This window comes from Hordeum vulgare, chromosome 3H, assembly GCF_904849725.1.
Source record: "Hordeum vulgare subsp. vulgare chromosome 3H, MorexV3_pseudomolecules_assembly, whole genome shotgun sequence".
In the NCBI taxonomy this organism is placed as follows: Eukaryota; Viridiplantae; Streptophyta; class Magnoliopsida; order Poales; family Poaceae; genus Hordeum; species Hordeum vulgare.
This window is the reverse complement of record NC_058520.1, coordinates 507,258,610-507,278,636: the sequence shown is the minus strand read 5'-3', so window position 1 is coordinate 507,278,636 and position 20,027 is coordinate 507,258,610.

Sequence of the window (20,027 nt, the reverse complement as noted above, 5' to 3'; positions counted from 1 at the left end):
TCTCAATTAGTTTTGAGACATGGATATGGTAATATAAGAGTTATGTTAGTAGGGTGTTGTGAATCTAGAAATACTTGTGTTAAAGTTAGTGATTCCCGTAGCATGCATGTATGGTGAGCCGCTATGTTAGGAAGTCGGAGCATAATTGATTTATTGATTGTCATCCTTTGTGTTGCGGTCGGGATCGCACGATGGTTAACACCTACCAACCCTTCCCCTAGGAGTATGCGTTTAGCACTTTGTTTCGATTACTAATAAAAACTTTCGCAATAAGTATGTGAGTTCTTCATGACTAATGTGAGTCCATGGTATAGATGCACTTTCACCTTCCACCATCGCTAACCTCTCTAGTGTCGCGCAACTTTCGCCGGTGCGTAAACCCACCATATACCTTCCTCAAAACAGCCACCATACCTACCTATTATGGCATTTTCATAGCCATTCCGAGATATATTACCATGCAACTCCGACCGTTCCGTCTCATGACTTGCGCCGTCACTTTCATATTGCCATTGCATGATCGTAAGATAGCTAGCGAGATGTTTCAACGTCATACGCTAAGCTAGATCGTTGCACATCTCGGTACACTGTCGGAGTAAATAAAAGTGTGATGATCATCATTATTAGAGCATTGTTCAACGTGAGGAAATAAAAATGAAAAGAGGCCAAAGTTTCCCACCAACAAAAAAAAAAAAAAGAGGCCGAAGAGCCCAAAAAAAAGAGAGAGAAAAAGAGAGAAGGGACAATGCTACTAACTTTTTCCACACTTGTGCTTCATAATAGCACCAAGTTCTTCATGATTGAGAGTCTCTTGTTTTGTCACCACCATATACTAGTGAGAATCTTCATTATATAACTTGGCTTATATGTTCCAATGATGGGCTTCCTCAAAATTGCCCTAGGTCTTCGTGAGCAAGCAAGTTGGATGCACACCCACTAGTTCTCCTTTTGAGCTTTCACACACTTATAGCTCTAAGTGCATCCGTTGCATGGTAATCCCTGCTCATTCACATTGATATCTATTGATGGGCATCTCCATAGCCCTTTGATACGCCTAGTCAATGTGACCATCTCCTCCTTTTTGCATCACAACCTCCACCACACTCTATTCCACCTATAGTGTTATATCCATGGCTCACGCTCATGTATTGCGTGAGAGTTGAAAAAGTTTGAGAAAGTAAGAGTGCGCAAACAATTACTTGGCCAATACCGGGGTTGTGCATGATTTAAATTCGTTGTGTGGGGATGATGGAGCATAGCCAGACTATATGATTTTGTAGGGATAACTTTCTTTGGCCTTGTTATATCGAAAGTTCATGATTACCTTGCTACTTTGCTTGAAATATTATTGTTTTCATGTCAATAGCAAACTATTATTTTGAATCTTACGGATCTGAACATTCATGTCACATGAAAAAAGTTACAAAGGACAAATATGCTAGGTAGCATTCCACATCAAAAATTCAGTCTTTATCACTTCCCTACTCGAGGACGAGCAGGAGTTAAGCTTGGGTATGCTTGATACGTCTCCAACATATCCATAATTTTTTATGGTTCCATGCTATTATCTTGTCAAACTTTGGATGTTTTGTATGCATTTTATATATTTTTTGGGACTAACTTATTAACTCGGTGCCAAGTGCGAGTTCCTGTTTTTTCCGTGTTTTTGACCTTTTTCAGAGGAGAATATCAAACGGAGTCCAAATGGAATAAAACCTCCGCAAAGATTTTTTTCCGGAACAGAAGATACACAGGAGGCTTGAGAACCAGGGCAAAGGGTCCCAGGGGAGGCCACAAGCCCCCAAGTCGCGGCCTGGGGGCGCCTAGCAGGCTTGTGGGCCCCTCATGGCTCCTTTGCCCTACTTCTTCTGCATATAAATCCCCGAAAAATCTGAAACCACGGGATAGAGCCACGAAAATACTTTTCCGCTGCTGCAAGCTTCTGTCTTCGCAAGATCCCATCTGGGGCACGTTCTGGTGCCCTTCCGGAGGGGGGTTTCGGACACGGAGGGCTTCTTCATCAACACCATTGCCTCTCCGATGATGTGTGAGTAGTTCACCACAGACCTTCGGGTCCATAGCTAGTAGCTAGATGGCTTCTTCTCTATCTTGGATCTTCAACACAAAGTTCTCCATGATCTTCATGGAGATCTATCCGATGTAATCCTCTTTTGCGGTGTGTTTGTCGAGATCCGATGAATTGTGGATTTATGATCAGATTATCTATGAATCTTATTTGAGTTTCTTCTGATCTCTTATATGCATGATTTCATATCCTTGTAATTCTCTTCGAGTTGTGGGTTTCGTTTGGCCAACTTGATCTATAATTCTTGCAATGGGAGAAGTGCTTGGTTTTGGGTTCATACCGTGCGGTGACCTCACCCAATGACAGAAGGGGTAGCGAGGCACGCATCGTGTTGTTGCCATCAAGGGTAAAAAGATGGGGTTTATATCTATTGCATGAATTTATCCCTCTACATCATGTAATCTTGCTTAAGGCGTTACTCTGTTTGTTATGAACTCATTACACTAGATGCATGCTGGATAGCGGTCGATGTGTGGAGTAATAGTAGTAGATGTAGAAAGTATCGGTCTACTTGTCTCGGACGTGATGCCTATATGTATGATCATTGCCTTAGATATCGTCATGACTTTGCGTGGTTCTATCAATTGCTCGACAGTAATTCATTCACCCACCGTAATACTTGCTATCATGAGAGAAGCCTCTAGTGAACACTATGGCCCCTGGGTCTACTTCACATCATATTTCCAGCCCTACACTTTTACTTTGTTGCACTTTCCACCTTCAGATCTCACCTTGCAATCAATCATGAAGGGATTGACAACCCCTTTATAGCGTTGGGTGCAAGTTAGCTGTTTTTGCGCAGGTACTGTGGAGACTTGGCTTGATACTCCTACTGGATTGATACCTTGGTTCTCAAAATGAGGGAAATACTTACTGCTACTGTGCTCCATCACCCTTTCCTCTTCAAGGGAAAAACCAACGCAGGCTCAAGAGGTAGCACAGGGCTCCGCCCGAGCTCCGGAGAAAACTGATCTAGAGGAAGAACCACGAAGTAGAGGTTTGAGTTGAACGTGACAAAATTGTGTCTCAAAACCCCTAAAACCTCTAGTATATATAGGAGGAGGGGAGGGGCTAGCCTTGGGGCTCGAGGGAGCCCCAAGGGAGCCGGCCTAAAGGAGGAGGACTCCAACTCCAATTCGGTTTGGGGAAGGAGTCCTCCTCTTCCTTCCCACCTCCCTCCTTTTTTTCTTTTGGTTTTCTTTTCCTAGCACCATAGCCCACTTGGGCTGGCCTCACCAGCCCACTAAGGGATGGTGCACCACCCTTGGACTATTGGGATCACTTCCGGGTGGGTGGGCCCCTCCCGGTGAAAAACCTGGAACCCATTCGTCACTCCCGGTAAACTGCCGGTAATGCCCAAAATCTTTCCGGAGACCAAATAAAACCATCCTATATATCAATCTTCGTTTCCGGACCATTCTGGAAACCCTCGTGACGTCCGTGATCTCATATGGGAGTCCGAACAACCTTCGGTCACCAACACCTATAACTCAACTATACCGAAACATCATCGAACCTTAAGTGTGCAGACCTTGCGGGTTCGAGAACTATGCAGACATGACCTGAGACACTCCCCTGTAAATATCCAATAGCGGGACCTGGATGTCCATATTGGATCCTACATATTCTATGAAGATCTTATCGGTTGAACCTTTGTGCCAAGGATTCATATAATCCCGTATAGCATTCCCTTTGTCCTTCAGTATATTACTTGCCCGAGATTTGATCGTCGGTATCCCTATACCTATTTCAATATCGTTACCGGCAAGTCTCTTTACTCCTTCCGTAATAAAAGATCTCATGACTAATGATACATCTCCATCGTATCTACTTTTCCAACCTCTTTTGCCCTTGTTTTGGACTATAATTAGCATGATTTGAATGGAACTAACCTGGACTGACGCTGTTTTCAGCAGAATTGCCTTGGTGTTAATTTTGTGCAGAAATAAAAGTTCTCCAAACGTCCTGAAAATTTACGGGGAGCAGTTTTGGAAAATATAAAAAATATCTGCGCCAAGTTCCACCTGAGGGGGTGGGCCAGTGGGCCACAAGCCCTGGCTCCACCACCACCCCCTGGTGGCGGTGGGCATGCTTGTGGGGCCCACACGGCTCTGCCGCCCCCAACCTCAGGTCTATAAGTCCCCTTTCGTCCCAGAAAAAATAAAAAGAGAAGTTTTTATCGCGTTTACGATACGGAGGCGCCGCCATCACCTGTTCTTCATTCGGAGGGCAGAACTGGAGTCCGTCTTGGGCTCCGAAGAGGGGAAATCATCGCCATCGTCATCAACAACATTCTTCCCTCTCCAATTCCATGAAGCTCTTCGTCGTTCGTAAGTAATCTATTTGTAGGCTCGCTGGTCGGTGATGAGTAGGATGAGATCTATCATGTAATCGAGTTAGTTTTGATGGGGATTGATCCCTAGTATCCACTATGTTCTGAGATTGATGTTGCTACTACTTTTCCATGCTTAATGCTTGTCACTAGGGCCCGAGTGCCATGATTTCAGATCTAAAATTATTATGTTGTCACCAATATATGTGTGTTTTAGATCCGATCTTGCAAGTTGTAGTTACCTACTATGTGTTATGATCCGGCAACCCCGGAGTGACAATAACCTGAACCACTCCCGGTGATGACCATAATTTGAGGAGTTCACGTGTTCACCAAGTGCTAATGCGTTGGTCCGGTTCTTTATTAAAAGGAGAACCTTAATATCCCGTAGTTTCCTTTTGGACCCCGCTGCCACGGGAGGGATGGACAATAGATGTCATGCAAGTTCTTTTCCCTAAGCACGTATGACGACACACGGAATGCATGCCTACATCACATTGACGAACGGGAGCTGGCCACATATCTCTCCGTGTTATAACTGTTGCATGATGAATATCATCCAAACATATCACCGACCCATTGCCTACGAGTTTGTCCTACTACTGTTGTTACTTGTCTTGCTCTGCTACTGCTACTGCTGTTACTTGTCTTGCTCTGCTGCTACTACTACTGTTGCTACTGCTGTTACTTGTCTTGCTCTGCTGCTACTGTTGCTACAACTGTCGCTTGCTACTGTTGCTACTTGCTACTGCCGTCACTACTGCTATTCCTTGCCGCTGCTATTGCTTGTTACACTGCTGCTACTTGCTACAATTTTGGTTCACTGGTCGTTGACGGGAACTGACAACTTCTGTCAACGAGGCAACTTGGCGCCATTGATACAATCGTTAGGAATAGTCTGCCGTCAGCAGATCGTTTCTGACACCGTTGTTATCATACTACTTTGCTACTGATACTTTGCTTGCAGATACTAATCTTTCAGGTGCGGTTGAATCTGACATATTCAGCTGCTAATACTTGAGAGTATCCTCTCACCTCCTATAGGCGTACCAACAAATTTGGGTTGAATACTCTATCCTCGAAAACTGCTACGATCCCATGCGCTTGTGGGCCGTAAAGAACATTCTTCTAGTTTCGATTACCGGAGAGTGCTAGCAGCATTCTTCTGGTGCCGTTGCAAGGGGAAGAACAGTTGGCATCAAGCATTTTTCTGGCGCCGTTGCCGGGGAGGTATTGCTATATTCTCTGAGTCACTTGGGATTTATATCTGCTGATCACTATGAAGAATCTGAAGGATCCGAAGACCAAAGTCTTGCCCTCAACTACGATGGGAGGTAAGGAATTGCCATCTAGCTCTGCACTTGATTCACCTTCAGTTATGAGTAAGTTTGAGACATCACCTCCTTCTAGAAATCTTGATATGTCGCATGTGCTTGATGATGCTTATGATGCTACTGCTAGAGATACTATGCTTGATACTATGCTTGATACTGCTAGAGATGTTATGCTTGATACTGCTTTGCCTGATGATGCTAGAGATGCTATTTTGTCTGATGATGCTATGCTTGATACTGCTAGAGATACTACTTTGCCTGATGTTCCACTAGGAGTGTTCCTTGATGCTTATATTGCTAGAGTTACTGCCAATGCTCGTGATGCTTCTGAAACTGTCGATATTATTGAGATAGGACCTGCTTTTGCTCCTGCTAGATCTAGCTCTCCTAGATATGAATTGACTGATATACTTGAGGGTTACGTTATGGAGGGAGAGATAGCTGAGGATTTTCTTGCGTGTAAGGATGCCTATGACGCTGAGAAATTACTTCTCAAGTGGAAGGAAAAATCTCGGGAAGCTAAGATGAAATATGACCCGAAGTTTGCCACTTCGCCTATCTTTATCACCGATAAGGATTATGAATTCCCTGTAGATCCTGAGATAAACTCTCTAGTCGAATCTGATCCTTTTCACGGATATGAGTCTGAGACGGTCATAGCCCATCTTGCCAAACTACACGATATAGCCAACCTTTTCACTAATGAGGAGAAGATCCGCCACTACTATATCCTTAAGTTGTTTCCTTTCTCTCTAAAGGATGATGCTAAAGCCTGGTTCACCTCTCTTGCTCCTGGATGTGTGAGTAGTCCCCAGGAGATGGTCTATTACTTCTGTGAGAAATATTTCCCTGCCCATAAGAAGCAAGCTGTCTTGCAGGAAATATACAACTTTGCTCAACTCCAAGAATAGAGTCTCCCACAAGCTTGGGGGAGGCTCGTCCAGCTACAAAACGCTTTGCCTGATCACCCTCTTAAGAAGAACGAGATACTTGATATCTTCTATAACAGACTTATCGATGCCTCTAGAGACCACCTAGATAGTTGTGCCGGTTGTGTTTTTAGGGAACGAACTTTAGAACAAGCTGAGACTCTACTGAATAACATCTTGATCAACGATAATGCTTGGACTAGTCCCGAACCACCTCCTAAGCCAACGCCGAAGAAAAGAGGTATTCTATTCCTCAGTCCCGAAGATATGCAATAAGCCAAGAAATCTATGCAAGAGAAAGGCATTAGATCCGAAGATGTCAAAAATCTACCACCTATCGAAGAGATCCATGGTCTCGATAACCCGATACAAGTAGTAGAAGTGAATTCTCTGCGTAGGTTTGATGAGAGTGATATTACTTTTGATAAACCTGCTAGCCTATGATTTGATGAATTTGACAACTTTGTTGCCAAACAACAGAGTTTCAATGATTATGTTGGCACACATTTGGAACAAAGTACTCGTATGTTTAGCCATTTAAGTGCTTGTGTAGACAGAAATGTCAATGATCTGAAGCTTCTGAGTAAACAGCCTCTATGATTACTACTCAGGTAGAACAAGTACTTAAATCTCAGAATGACCTGCTCAATGAATTAAATGACAACTCTGTCAGAGTCATTACTAGAGGAGGCAAAATGACTCAGGAACCTTTGTATCCCGAAGGTCATCCTAAGAGAATTGATCAAGATTCTCAAGGAATCAATGTTGATACACCTAGCCATCCTAAGGAGAAGAAGAAGGATGATAGAAGCCTACACACCAGTTCACCAAATACTGTCACACCTGAAGAACCTAATGATATTTCTGCGTCTGATGCAGAAACACAATCTGGTGATGAACATGAACCTGGTGACAATATGGACAGTGATGTTCATAATAATGCTCAACCTAGCAATGATGAGGATGTGGAGATTGAACCTATGGTTAATCCTGATAACCCACAATCTAAGAGATACGATAAGAACGACTTCACTGCCAGGAAGCATGGTGAAGAAAGAGAGCCATGGGTTCAGAGACCTATGCCCTTTCCTCCTAAGCCATCCAAGAAAAAGGATTATGAGGATTTTGAGCGCTTCGTTGAGATGATAAGACCCGTCTTTCTGCAGATGCGGTTAACTGATATGCTCAAGATGTCTCTGTATGCCAAGTACATGAAAGATATCATGACTAAAAAACGGAAGATAGCAAATCTTGAGATCTCCGCCATGCTTGCCAATTACACTTTTAAAGGTGGAATTGTTAAGAAACTTGGTGATCCCGGAGTGCCCACTATACCTTGCTCTATTAAAGGAAACTACGTAAGACCTGCCTTATGTGACCTTGGAGCCGGTGTTAGTGTTATGCCGCTCTCTCTTTATCGTAGACTTGAATTGGATAAGTTGACACCCACTGAAATTTCTCTGCAAATGGCCGACAAATCAACTGCTTTCCCTATCGGCATTTGCGAGGATGTGCCTGTTGTGGTTGCTAACACCACTATCTTAACAGACTTTGTTATCTTGGGTATTCCCGAGGACGATGCCATGGCTGTCATCCTTGGAAGACCCTTTTTAAACACTGCAGGGGCTGTTATAGATTGCAACAAAGGCAATGTCACTTTCCACGTCAACGGTAATGAGCACATAGTGCACTTTCCGAAGAAACGATATGAAGTACATTGCATCAATGCTATCGAAAAGACTTCATCGATTCTTATCGGGAGCTTTGAATGCCCTATTCCTCGTGTCAAGATGAAGTATGATTTGCTTGTTGGGGAGATACATATCCCCATTGAGGTGACTTAGTGGCTATTCGAAAATTCTCTGTTCTCTCTTGCGATTCGAGAAGGTTTTGTCATAAGGACTTGATCAATCCCATTGACGGATTTCTTTCGATGACCATGAAACGGATGAATCAAAGAGTCACATACCTCTGTTTTGAGCTTTCATTTTCTTTTGCTTAGAAAAAAAATGATAGAGTTAGTTTAGTTTTTGCTGTTTTCTGTTTTAGCGTCCCGGAGAAAAATACCTCGAAAATAAAAGTTCTCCGATGGTCCTGAAAATTTAGTATGATTTTTTCTAGAATTTTTGAAAATTTCTGGGCCTGAGAGCTGGCCTGGGGGGCAGACCAGTGGGCCACAAGCCCTGCCACCGCCACCTACCCCCCTGGTGGCGAGGTGCAAGCTTGTGGGGGCCAAAGGCACCCTCTGCACTCATTCCAGCTCTCAGCCTCTTCTTCCACCTCTAGAAAAAATTGTTTCGCAGCTCAAACACGTGGTCTTGCTCATTTGGCTGTGATTCTCGATCTCCTTGCTCAAAGCACCATTCTCCGAACCGTTTTGGGGAAATTACTCCTTGGTAAGTGACTCCTCCATTGGTCCAATTAGTTTTTGCTCTAGTGCTTTATCCTTCGCATATTCTTGTTACCTTGGTGACCCTGTTCTTGAGCTAGAAATGTTGATTTTAGCTGGTTCCAAGTAGTTTTAGCGCGGGATACGGTCTCTAGGCACTAGTAGGAGTAGTTGCTACAAGGTGTGGTGGGTCTTTATTCACTTTTCTCCTGAACTTCAAAAATTTCAGCAAAAGGAAATTATGTCCAGGAGGAAGTTTCATGGTGGTTCCTCAAGTAAGAAGGGTCCTCGTCTCTCTTTTCGGGAGCCCGAACCTTTTCAACTAAGGGACGCACCGGTACAACCATGTGAATGGCCTTCCGATGAGTTCATGATCGAAGCAGGTTTCAAGGATGAGTTTGATGCACTTGTCCGCAATGCCGGGTTAGAAGAATTCCTCTCGGATAAATGTGAACAGTATGCTATGCTCACTGCCTCTTTCGTGCGTAGATTTAAATTTTTAGTTGGCCGTGACTCATCCATACTGTTTGATCTGTACGATAAATCCTATACCGTGGATCTGGATGATGTCAATAGGATTTGCAAGATACTCGATGGGGGTAGTGTTAATGATCCTTCTAAGTCTTCGGTCACAGACTTTGTCTCCAGTATAACTGTTGGAGAAACCAGAGATATCATGCAAGCCACCATAGGAAGCATCCATTTCCCTGCCTTGCACTACTTTGCCCTCTTCATAGGTAGGTGCGTTAACGGCAAGGGTGCACATTGTCACATATGCGCTTCCGACCTTAGTATCCTTAAGAGCGCAGTAACGGGTGACAGGAGTTTCAATATGGGAGCTATAATAGCAAGGAGGCTGAATAAAAATGCCAGTGAAGGGGATTTCTTTGGTGGAGTTTATGCTACGCGCTTAGCAAATTTTCTTGGAGTATCCATCCGTCCAGAAGACCCTCCTCTCCGTACAGCCTACCTTGATCGTGTCGCTCTAACACGCTACCAGTTCCTTGAGAGAGATCATGGATCCCTCCTATACTGCTTGATATTTAACCGGCAACGTGTTTTCCATATTACCCTTCCTTCTCCTGCTTTCTTTGACTTTCAGGTAAAACGAAGATGCTACATAACCATAGGAGAGGCAGATGAGTATGAGAGGGAGGCGACGGCTGCTCGACTTCGTGAGGCAGCTATTCAGGCAGTGGCTGCAGCACTCCCGTATAACACCCATTATGACTTTGGGTTTCGCCAGGATCATCCATGGGAGTAGACCAAGCTAGGCCAAAAGCCTAAGCTTGGGGGAGTACGTGTTCTCACTGACTTTACATTCATGCTTATGCTTTCACTTTGTTAGCCGGTGTTTACACTTTGCCACTGTATTATCCATGCTAGTTTATTTTTGTTTTCTTGTTTTCTTGTTTTGTGTCCTTTTGAGAAAACCGAAAAAGATTTTTATTTCTTCTTTTGCTTGTTGGGAGCTTTCCCGTGTAAATAGTTTTCTTTTTCTATGTGTCAACGTAGAAGATATTGGTTACAATGTTTATTGGTTCTTGCATGCTTACCTGTTTAGCTTTCAAAGAGCCATATTACTTTGTCTTCTCCTTTGTGTTTGCCTGCAGATTCAGCTTAGTCCAATGCGCTTATTATCGTTTTCATCGTTCAATCGTGCAAATGAAAGGCAACAATGATGATATATGATGAAGTGACTGAGACTGAAAAGTTGGTATGAACTCTATCTATTTTGTTTTTGTAAATATGACTAGCTTGTCGACCCAGATTTAGCTTTGTTGTGAGAGAACCATGTTTGCAATGATAACTTAGAGATCATAGTTTCTGATGCCATGCTTATTTAGCTAAGAGCTTATAATGGTTTGTCTTGAATGCCAACATAGATTTTGATATGACAATGATGTAGTATGATAGGATGGTATTCTCCTTTGAATGTTTCAAGTGGCTTGACTTGGCGCATGTTCATGCATGTAGTTGAAACAAAATCAACATAGCCTCTATGATGTTCATGTTCATGGTGATTTATATCCTATTCATGCTTGCATTCAATGTTAGTCAAACTCATTGCATATTGATGAGTGTTGTCGCTCTCTAGTTGGTCGCTTCTGAGTCTTTTGCTAGCCTTCACTTGTACTAAGCGGAATACTGCTTGTGCATTCACTTCCATAAACCCAAAAGTTTTTCCATGAGAGTCCACCTTACCTACCTATTTGCGGTATCTACGTGCCGTTCCAAGTAAATTTGCATGTGCCACTCTCTAAACCTTCAAGAAATAATCTGTTTTGCATGCCCGAACCGCTCATGTGGTGACAGGGGGCTATTGGTATCTTCCATGCTAGGAGTGTTATCCTCGACATGTTTTTATTCACAGTCATTCACGAGAAAGGGGTCGGTAATTGGAATGCCCAGTTCCACGCTTAAATCGAAAACATAACTGTAAAACAAGACTCCTCCCGGATTGATGTTAGTATGGACGGTACCCGAGGATTCGGCTAGCCGTGGAGTGTGATTGATTGGTGGTGGGGGAGTTAAAACTTTACTTTTATGTTTGGGAACCGCCTATAGCATGAGTAGCATGGAAGATATTGAGAACTCTTGGTCATTGCGTTGACAATGAAAGCATGCCACCCAAAATTATTATCTCTGTTTTCAAAGCTTGAGCTCTGGCACCTCTGCAAATCAATGCTTCCCTCTGCGAAGGGCCTGTCTATTTATTTTCCTGTTGAGTCATCCTCCTCTTATATAAGCACCAATTAGAGAGCACCTCTATCATTTTTATGCTTTGCTTTTGATTGATATTGAGTATGACTATGGCTTGATCTTCGTTGCTATGAATTACAATGTTTAGTTAGCCCTTGATCTTTGAAAGTGCTCTGCATTTATGTTTTGCGGTCTGAGAAAGAGCTAGCGAGATACCATCTATTCATATTGCTTCATGCTTGTTTTGATTGAAGTGTTGGTATTTGAAACTCGTTATTATTTGCTCGTTAGCTGATTATGCCATTGATATTAGTTTACCGTGAGACCTTTGTGTCATTTGCTTATGTGGTTAACTTGTGATCTTGCTGAAATTCTGGTTATGAGTTAGACATAGTTGCAACAACAAGATCAAACAGAGTTTGTCAAAGTTTTTCTTTCTCTCTCCGTTTGTCAACTGAGTTGCTAGAGGACAAGTAAGGTTTTAAGCTTGGGGGAGTTGATACGTCTCCATCGTATCTACTTTTCCAAACTCTTTTGTCCTTGTTTTGGACTATAATTTGCATGATTTGAATGGAACTAACCTGGACTGACGCTATTTTCAGCAAAATTGCCTTGGTGTTATTTTTGTGCAGAAATCAAAGTTCTCCAAACGTCCTGAAAATTTACGGGGAGCAGTTTTGGAAAATATAAAAAATATTTGCGCCAAGTTCCACCTGAGGGGGTGGGCCAGTGGGCCACAAACCCTAGCTCCGCCACCACCCCCCTGGTGGCGGTGGGCAGGCTTGTGGGTCCCACACGGCTCTGCCGCCCCCAACCTCAGGTCTATTGTAGCGACCCGACTCAAGACGAGTCAAGCCTCTGTGTTTCTGTGCCATCCCTGGATCAGTATGCTGGCACACACAGTACATCAATGTATATATCAAAGTGCAATCACATGTAAATAGCGTAAAACTGATATATACCTTAAATATCTCAGCGGAAGCCGTCAAGGGAGTGGAGTCCCAATAAACACCAACGGCAAGTTGAGTGTAGACCGTAACCCTGAATCGTACTCTTACTCGTCGAAGAAAAATATCTGCAACATAAGACGTTGCAGCCGTGTAGGTCAGCATATTGAATATGCCGGCAAGTCACATAAGAGAGGGGTAAAGTAATAATCAACTATCTCTACATGCATATTTGGTCGGTGGAGCTAAGTTTTGCATAAAGCCAGTTTTATCCTACAACAAGAGGGGTTGAAAGCAAAATGTTACTACAAGGTTTGTTGTTAACGAGATGGTTCCGCCAACCAGTTCTCGTACCCGAGTTGTTAATAATTCCCACATCAAATATATTTAATGGTGTTGAGAAATCCAGATAACTTCAGTTCCTTTGGCTCAAGTTGTCCATGACCGTGGACACGGCTAATCAATTAGGTTTGAGTACTCTGCAGAGTTTTGCACACGTTCCCCACAAGATTTGATCGCCTCCGGGTTTGTCCTCGCACTTCAGGGTGTTTGAAGACCGGATGATCAAAACATGGTCTTTCAACGGGTCCCTCTGAATCCCTGTCGGTGCCCATCCATTCCTACCGTTCGTCTACATCTGCTAGCACCGCCTGTCCAGAGTCGCCGCGTTGTCCAACCAAGCCAGAGCCCATAATGACTTGTGGCTGTGCAGGTAAGCCTTGGGTCTTGAAAATATCCGTCCATCTCTTTGAGCCTGGGTGAAGCTTTCCGCAGGATGACATGGCCTCTCCAGCATCCCGGGCATCCACTGGGTTTTCCAGGGAGCCGGTCAACCGTCCTTCACCCAGAGTTGCATTGCGTCCGAGGTCTTGAAAATCTTGTCTTAGTCCGGTCTTGATTATTATATCAACCTCGCATCACTCGTGGCATACACTCAACCGATAACCCGTCTACTCAAGCATAGGATTAAGAAATTGTCGTCCCGGGGCCAAGTGTCGGGGTTGTTGTGTTCCTACCACATGATACTACAACTAGACTAAAGTTCCCAAGTACCTAGGCAGCATGCAATTGGGCATAGGATGGTAGAACTACAATGCATAAAACATAGGTGATAGTATGATCAAAGTGACTTGCCTGGTATTACTTGATGAAGATAGTCGCTCTCATAATCCTGATAATTCTACTCGTCACACTCCGAGCAATCTATCGTAAACAAATAGCGTTCAATAAACATTCATGCCAAAAAGGAAGAACCAAAAGAACATAAGAACAAAACATGTCTTGGTGCAAAATAACAACGTACTAAGGTTTAATAAAAAAGGTCCTAAGTGTGTTGTAAAGTGAAGGTGCATGAATGAGATCAAAAGAGGTAATGGACGATGAACTATTGCTATATAAGCTCGACTTGCATACACTATGGGAGATGATCAAAAATATTGGGAGAACAACATGAATGTTGTTTGACAAATAGTATAAGACATAAGAATTTATTTGTAGAAAGAATTTCTTGAAATGGAGCACTACAACGCAAGTTATAGCGAATTGAAGTATGAATTGAATTTGCATTCAAAAGGTCAAGAGAAGTTGAACTGAAGTACGATGGTTACGTACAAAAATATATGACATGAGTGTTTAGGGGTAAAAGGAATCAATTGAAAAGGTGGTACGATTTGCAAGATAAGATCAAATGAATGTTCGAATACAAATTTGAATCGCTCAAATTTGTAAGGTTCAAAGGCCGAAACTAATGATGCTACTGGATATAGGAGATCAATATGAGCGTGTAGAAAAAAGAATTACTAGATTTGAACTAGCGGATCAAAAGATACAAATACGTCAATATAACATTGAATCGGCTTACAATGATGTGAACACTTTTGGGCACTAATAGATAAATCTGATTTGATCAAAATTATAAGTTGAAAAGTTAAAACTAATGATACAAACGGAAAGATGACTTTGATACGAATCCGACGCAATTGAATTCATCTAAAACGGAGCTACGTATAAAAAGATATGATCAAAAGAAGTTTGAATATGAATATGAACAAATTTCGAAATTTGAAAATTTCAAAAGGTTGATATGATAGGTTCACAGAATAGGTGGGATCAAGACTAAACTCTAGGCGTTGGTTTCATCTAATTCGGATAAACGAGTAAAAAGTTATGGCTATTTGAAAAATCAGGGCCAAACTGTTTTACGGAAGAAAAGTGCTACGTCTAAAAGAATTCTAGTACTAATGTGTAAATACGAAGACTAAATAATATATCTAATTACTCTACCGTATACTAGTGTAGGAATACTAGTCTAGAAATAATAAACTACGGGAGTATATAAAAAAATACGAAGAGAAATACCTTTAGAATGCAGAGTAAGAATTAATTTCAATGAGGAGACGACTTCGAGAAATCCCGCCGAAGAGAAAAGAATATTTTTATTTAATAAATCTAGTTAAACCAAAAGATTGATTTAACCCGAAATAGATGATTTTTGGATGCTCCTATGGGTCTATATTTATAGGTGGAAGGGAGGTCTAATGGTCCATAAATAGGCAATGTGGGACTAAACATATACGTAAATAGGAGGAAATAGGAGGAAATAGAAAAGAAAAAGAATAAGTGCCGCATGGGCTGAACGGCCAGCATGCATGCACACGGCCGGCCGTGGCCTTTGTTTTTTTTTCTTTTTTGCAAACGAACAATAAAAAAAACGTATAAATGAAAAAGAGAGAACATTTTATATAAACATATTATATATCAAAATTTTCAGAATAAAATTTTCTAAAACATGAACATATTTTCAAAACCAAATAAAATACTTTTTAAAAAAATATTTTTTTGCAATAACTTTAAAATGAATAAGAATTTGAATTTCAAATAAATTTCAAATACTTAAAATTTGAATCAAGACATTGTCTCTGATTTTGGAGTGTCATTTTCCTCCTCTCGTTTGATTTTTTTTTCAAAGGGTTTGAAAATATTCAAACTCGAAAATTGAAAAGGGATTCACAATAGAAAATTTTGGGAAAATCATTTTATTCCCTCTCATTTTTTTTGAGAAGTTTCAAATTCCACTCAAGTTTCAATCACTCAAACAAACAAACAATTCAATCTAATAATTATATTAACATTCCAAAATTTATAATTTTGGGATGTTACATCTATAAGTCCCCTTTCGTCCCAGAAAAAATAAAAAGAGAAGTTTTCATCGCGTTTACGATACGGAGGCGCCGCCACCACCTGTTCGTCATCTGGAGGGCAGATTTGGAGTCCGTCTTTGGCTCCGGAGAGGGGAAATCGTCGCCGTCGTCATCATCAACCTTCTTCCCTCTCCAATTCCATGAAGCTCTTCGTCGTTCGTGAGTAATCTATTCGTAGGCTCACTGGGCGGTGATGAGTAGGATGAGATCTATCATGTAATCGAGTTAGTTTTGATGGGGATTGATCCCTAGTATCCACTATGTTGTGAGATTGATGTTGCTACTACTTTGCCATGCTTAATGCTTGTCACTAGGGCCCGAGTGCCATGATTTCAGATCTGAAATTATTATGTTGTCACCAATATATGTGTGTTTTAGATCCGATCTTACAAGTTGTAGTTACCTACTATGTGTTATGATCCGGCAACCCCGGAGTGACAATAACCGGAACCATTCCCGGTGATGACCATAGTTTGAGGAGTTCATGTGTTCACCAAGTGCTAATGCGTTGGTCCGGTTCTTTATTAAAAGGAGAACCTTAATATCCTGTAGTTTCCTTTTGGACCCCGCTGCCACGGGAGGGATGGACAATAGATGTCATGCAAGTTCTTTTCCCTAAGCACGTATGACGACACACAGAATGCATGCTTACATCACATTGACGAACGGGAGCTAGCCACATATCTCTCCGTGTTATAACTGTTGCATGATGAATATCATCCAAACATATCACCGACCCATTGCCTACGAGTTTGTCCTACTATTGTTGTTACTTGTCTTGCTGTGCTGCTGCTACTACTGTTGCTACTGCTGTTACTTGTCTTGCTCTGCTGCTACTACTATTGTTGCTACTGCTGTTACTTGTCTTGCTCTGCTGCTACTGTTGCTACTACTGTCGCTTGCTACTGTTGCTACTTGCTACTGCTGTCACTACTGCTGTTCCTTGCCGCTGCTATTGCTCGTTACACTGCTGCTACCTGCTACAATTTTGGTTCGCTGGTCGTTGACGGGAACTGACAACTTCCGTCAACGAGGCAACTTGGCGCCATTGATACAATCGTTAGGAATAGTCTGCCGTCAATAGATCGTTTCTGACACCGTTGTTATCATACTACTTTGCTACTGATACTTTGCTTACAGATACTAATCTTTCAGGTGTGGTTGAATCTGACATATTCAGCTGCTAATACTTGAGAGTATCCTCTCACCTCCTATAGGTGTACCAACAAATTTGGGTTGAATACTCTACCCTCGAAAACTGCTACGATCCCATGCGCTTGTGGGCCGTCAACAACATTCTTCTAGTTTCGATTGCCGGAGAGTGCTAGCAGCATTCTTCTTGTGTTGTTGCAAGGGTAAGAATAGTTGGCATCAACTAACACTTTAGTCACATTGCTTGCAAGGCTTATATGTGATGTTGTATTACCAACTGGGCCCCGAGATACATCTCCGTCACACGGAGTGACAAATCCCAGTCTTGATCCATGCTAACTCAACGGACACCTTCGAAGATACCTGTAGAGCACCTTTATAGTCACCCAGTAACATTGCGACGTTTGATACACACAAGGTATTCCTCTGGTGTCAGTGAGTTACATGATCTCATGGTCATAGGAATGAATACTTGACACGCAGAAAACAATAGCAACAAAATGACACGATCACATGCTACGTTTATAATTTGGGTCTTGTCCATCACATCATTCTCCTAATGATGTGATCCAGTCATCAAGTGATAGCACTTGCATATGATCAGAAAACCTTAACCATCCTTGATCAACTCGCTAGTCAACTAGAGGCTTACTAGGGACATTGTTTTGTCTATATATCCACACATGTATCTATGCTTTCATTCAATACAATTATAGCACGGATAATAAATGATTATCTTGAAATAGGAAATATAATAATAACTATTTTATCCTGGCCTCTAGGGCATATTTCCAACAGTCTCCCACTTGTACTAGAGTCAATAATCTAGTCTCACATCACTATGTGATTTACATTGGAATGAATCTAACACCCATACAGTTCTGGTGTTGATCATGCTTTGCTCGTGGAAGAGGTTTAGTCAGCGGATCCGCAACATTCAGATCCGTGTGCACTTTGCAAATATTTACGTCCTCTCCTTCGACATAGTCGTGGATGAGGTTGAAGCGTCGTTTGATGTGTCTGGTCTTCTTGTGAAACCTTGGTTCCTTTGCTAGAGCAATGGCACGAGTGTTGTCACAGAACAGAGTTAATGGATTTAGTGCGCTCGGCACAACTCCAAGATCCGTCATGAACTGCTTCATCCAAACACCCTCCTTAGCTGCCTCCGAGGCAGCCATGTACTCCGCTTCACATGTAGAATCTGCTACGACGCTTTGCTTGGAACTGCACCAGTTTACCGCACCCCCATTAAGAATAAATATGTATCCGGTTTGAGACTTAGAGTCATCTGGATCAGTGTCAAAGCTTGCATCGACGTAACCCTTTACGAGATCTCTTCGTCACCTCCATAAATGATAAACATTTCCTTAGTCCTTTTCAGGTACTTTAGAATATTCTTGACCGCCGTCGAGTGATCCACTCCTGGATTACTTTGAAACCTGCCTGCCATACTTATGGCCAGGCTGACGTCCGGTCTTCTTTACAGCATTACATACATGATAGACCCTATGGCTGAAGCATAGGGGCGGTACTCATCTTTTCTCTATCTTCCGCAGTTACTAGACAATGTGTCTTACTCAACTTTATACCTTGTAATACTGGCAAGAACCCCTTCTTGGACTGTTCCATTTTGAACTTCTTCAAAACTTTATCAAGGTATGTGCTTTGTGAAAGTCCTATTAGGCACCTCGATATATCCCTATAGATCTTATTGCCTAATATGTAAGCAGCTTCTCCTAGGTCTTTCATTGAAAAACATTTGTTCAAGTAATCCTTTACGCTCTCTAAAAACTCCACATTGTTTCCAATCAGCAATATGTCATCCACATATAATATTAGAAATGCTACAGAGCTCCCACTCACTTTCTTGTAAATACAAGATTCTCCAACAACTTGTATAAACCCAAATGCCTTGATCACCTCATCAAAGCGCTTATTCCAACCCTGAGATGCTTGAACCAGTCCATAAATGGATCGCTGGAGCTTGCATACCTTGTTAGCATTCTTTGGATCGACAAAACCTTCGGGTTGCATCATATACAACTCTTCCTTAAGAAAACCATTAAGGAACACCGTTTTGACACCCATCTGCCAGATTTCATAATCGAAAAATGCAGCTATTGCTAACATGATTCAGACGGACTTGAGCATCGCTGCCGGTGAGAATGTCTCATCGTAGTCAACTCCTTGAACTTGTGAAAAACCCTTTGCCACAAGTCGAGCTCTATAAATGGTCACATTACCGTCCGCGTCCGTCTTCTTCTTAAAGATCCATTTGTTTTGAATAGCCTTACGACCTTCAGGTAATACTTCCAAAGTCCACACTTTGTTTTCATACATAGATCCTATCTCGGACTTCATGGCCTCTAGCCATTTGTTGGAATCTCGGCCCACCATTGCTTCTTCATAATTCGCAGGCTCATTGTTGTCTAACAACATGATACTCCTCTGCCTCTCCTCTGATTATGTAATATCTCTGTTTCCCCTGAAAGTCAAAGAAGGCAGGAGCAGGAAGGGTAATATGGAAAACACGCTCTCGGTTAAATATTAACCGGTATAGGAGGGATTCATTATCCCTCTCAAGGAACTGATAACGTATCATAGCGGCGCGATCAAGGAAAGCTGTGTGGAGAGGGGGATCTCCTGTGCGGATGGGTATTCCAAGAGAATTTGCTATGCAAGTGGCATTGATCCCACAAAAGAAATCCCCTTCAGTAGCATTGTTATTTAGCCTCCTAGCAATTATAGCTCCCATGTTGAAACTTCTATCACCCGTTACTGCGCTCTTAAGAATACTAAGGTCAGGTGCGCAGAGGTGACTATGGTCATGCTTGTCGTTAATGCATCTACCTATGAAGAGGGCAAAATAATGTAAGGCGGGAAAATGAATGCTCCCCATGGTAGCCTGCGTAATATCTCTAGTTTCTCCAACAATTATACTAGAAATAAAATCTC